Source organism: Cherax quadricarinatus, chromosome 11 (genome assembly GCF_038502225.1).
Source record: "Cherax quadricarinatus isolate ZL_2023a chromosome 11, ASM3850222v1, whole genome shotgun sequence".
NCBI lineage: Eukaryota > Metazoa > Arthropoda > Malacostraca > Decapoda > Parastacidae > Cherax > Cherax quadricarinatus.
The window spans coordinates 44860024-44862523 of record NC_091302.1 but is presented as its reverse complement, the minus strand read 5'-3'; the positions used below and the strand labels follow the sequence as shown (position 1 = coordinate 44862523).

The 2500-nt window shown below is 66.1% G+C and overlaps 1 protein-coding gene across 6 annotated transcripts in view; it reads right to left on the bottom strand.

Annotated features, from left to right (window-relative positions):
• Window positions 1–2500, bottom strand: part of HDAC4 (histone deacetylase 4) — a 779940-nt gene that overhangs the window by 729601 nt on the left and 47839 nt on the right. The gene's annotated exons all lie outside the window — the stretch shown is intronic.

The window sequence follows — 2500 nt, the reverse complement described above, 5'->3', positions numbered from 1 at the left end:
TGGAGTACGGTTACGGTCAGGGCTGGAGTAAGGCATCGGGCTGCAGCCCAGCGGCCTCCGCCAGCTGCAGGGTCTCCAGGGGCTGCAGCCCAGCGGTCTCCGCCAGCTGGAGGGTCTCCAGGGGCTGCAGCCCAGCGGTCTCCACCAGGTGGAGGGTCTCCAGGGGCTGCAGCCCAGCGGTCTCCACCAGGTGGAGGGTCTCCAGGGGCTGCAGCCCAGCGGCCTCCGCCAGCTGGAGGGTCTCCAGGGGCTGCAGCCCAGCGGTCTCCACCAGGTGGAGGGTCTCCAGGGGCTGCAGCCCAGCGGTCTCCGCCAGCTGGAGGGTCTCCAGGGGCTGCAGCCCAGCGGCCTCCGCCAGCTGGAGGGTCTGCAGGGGCTGCAGCCCAGCGGTCTCCACCAGGTGGAGGGTCTCCAGGGGCTGCAGCCCAGCGGTCTCCACCAGGTGGAGGGTCTCCAGGGGCTGCAGCCCAGCGGTCTCCACCAGGTGGAGGGTCTCCAGGGGCTGCAGCCCAGCGGTCTCCACCAGCTGGAGGGTCTCCAGGGGCTGCAGCCCAGCGGTCTCCGCCAGCTGGAGGGTCTCCAGGGGCTGCAGCCCAGCGGTCTCCGCCAGCTGGAGGGTCTCCAGGGGCTGGAGGACCTCCAGGGGCTGGAGGGCCTCCAGGGGCTGGAGGGCCTCCAGGGGCTAGAGGGCCTCTAGGGGCTGGAGGGCCTCCAGGGGCGGGAGGGCCTCCCGGGGCGGGAGGGCCTCCAGGGGCTGGAGGGCCTCCAGGGGCTGGAGGGCCTCCAGGGGCTGGAGGGCCTCTAGGGGCTGGAGGGCCTCCAGGGGCTGGAGGTCCTCGAGGGGCTGGAGGACCTCCAGGGGCTGGAGGGCCTCCAGGGGCTGGAGGGTCTCCAGGGGCTGGAGGACCTCCAGGGGCTGGAGGGCCTCCAGGGGCTGGAGGGCCTCCAGGGGCTGGAGGGCCTACAGGGGCTGGAGGGTCTCCAGGGGCTGGAGGACCTCCAGGGGCTGGAGGGCCTCCAGGGGCTGGAGGGTCTCCAGGGGCTGGAGGGCCTCCAGGGGCTGGAGGGCCTACAGGGGCTGGAGGGCCTCCAGGGGCTGGAGGGTCTCCAGGGGCTGGAGGGCCTCCAGGGGCTGGAGGGCCTCCGGGGGCTGGAGGGCCTCCGGGGGCTGGAGGGCGTCCAGGGGCTGGCGGGCCTACAGGGGCTGGAGGGCCTACAGGGGCTGGAGGGTCTCCAGGGGCTGGAGGACCTCCAGGGGCTGGAGGGTCTCCAGGGGCTGGAGGGCCTCCAGGGGCTGGAGGGCCTCCAGGGGCTGGAGGGCCTACAGGGGCTGGAGAGTCTCCAGGGGCTGGAGGACCTCCAGGGGCTGGAGGGCCTCCAGGGGCTGGAGGGCCTACAGGGGCTGGAGAGTCTCCAGGGGCTGGAGGACCTCCAGGGGCTGGAGGGCCTCCAGGGGCTGGAGGTCCTCCACAGATATTCTCAACAATTTACTGATGTTTTGGACAAATTTGTTTCCAAGAAATTATGCGAACTAAATATGTATTGTGGTTAATCTTGCCAAAATAAATTTAATATTTCTTTAATTTTTTCCCATTTGAAAATATTATAAGTGGGAGCCTCACAGTACCTGTAGCCCAGGAGCCTCACAGTACCTGTAGCCCAGGAGCCTCACAGTACCTGTAGCCCAGGAGCCTCACAGTACCTGTAGCCCAGGAGCCTCACAGTACCTGTAACCCAGGAGCCTCACAGTACCTGTAGCCCAGGAGCCTCACAGTACCTGTAGCCCAGGAGCCTCACAGTACCTGTAGCCCAGGAGCCTCACAGTACCTGTAGCCCAGGAGCCTCACAGTACCTGTAGCCCAGGAGCCTCACAGTACCTGTAGCCCAGGAGCCTCACAGTACCTGTAGCCCAGCAGCCTCACAGTACCTGTAGCCCAGGAGCCTCACAGTACCTGCAGCCCAGCAGCCTTACAGTACCTGTAGCCCAGGAGCCTCACAGTACCTGTAGCCTCACAGTACCTGTAGCCCAGGAGCCTCACAGTACCTGTAGCCCAGGAGCCTCACAGTACCTGTATCCCAGGAGCCTCACAGTACCTGTAGCCCAGGAGCCTCACAGTACCTGCAGCCCAGCAGCCTCACAGTACCTGTAGCCCAGGAGCCTCACAGTACCTGCAGCCCAGCAGCCTCACAGTACCTGTAGCCCAGGAGCCTCACAGTACCTGTAGCCCTGGAGCCTCACAGTACCTGTACCCCAGGAGCCTCACAGTACCTGTAGCCCTGGAGCCTCACAGTACCTGTAGCCCAGGAGCCTCACAGTACCTGTAGCCCAGGAGCCTCACAGTACCTGTAGCCCAGGAGCCTCACAGTACCTGTAGCCCAGCAGCCTCACAGTACCTGCAGCCCAGCAGCCTCACAGTACCTGTAGCCCAGGAGCCTCACAGTACCTGTAGCCCAGGAGCTTCACAGTACCTGCAGCCCAGCAGCCTCACAGTACCTGTAG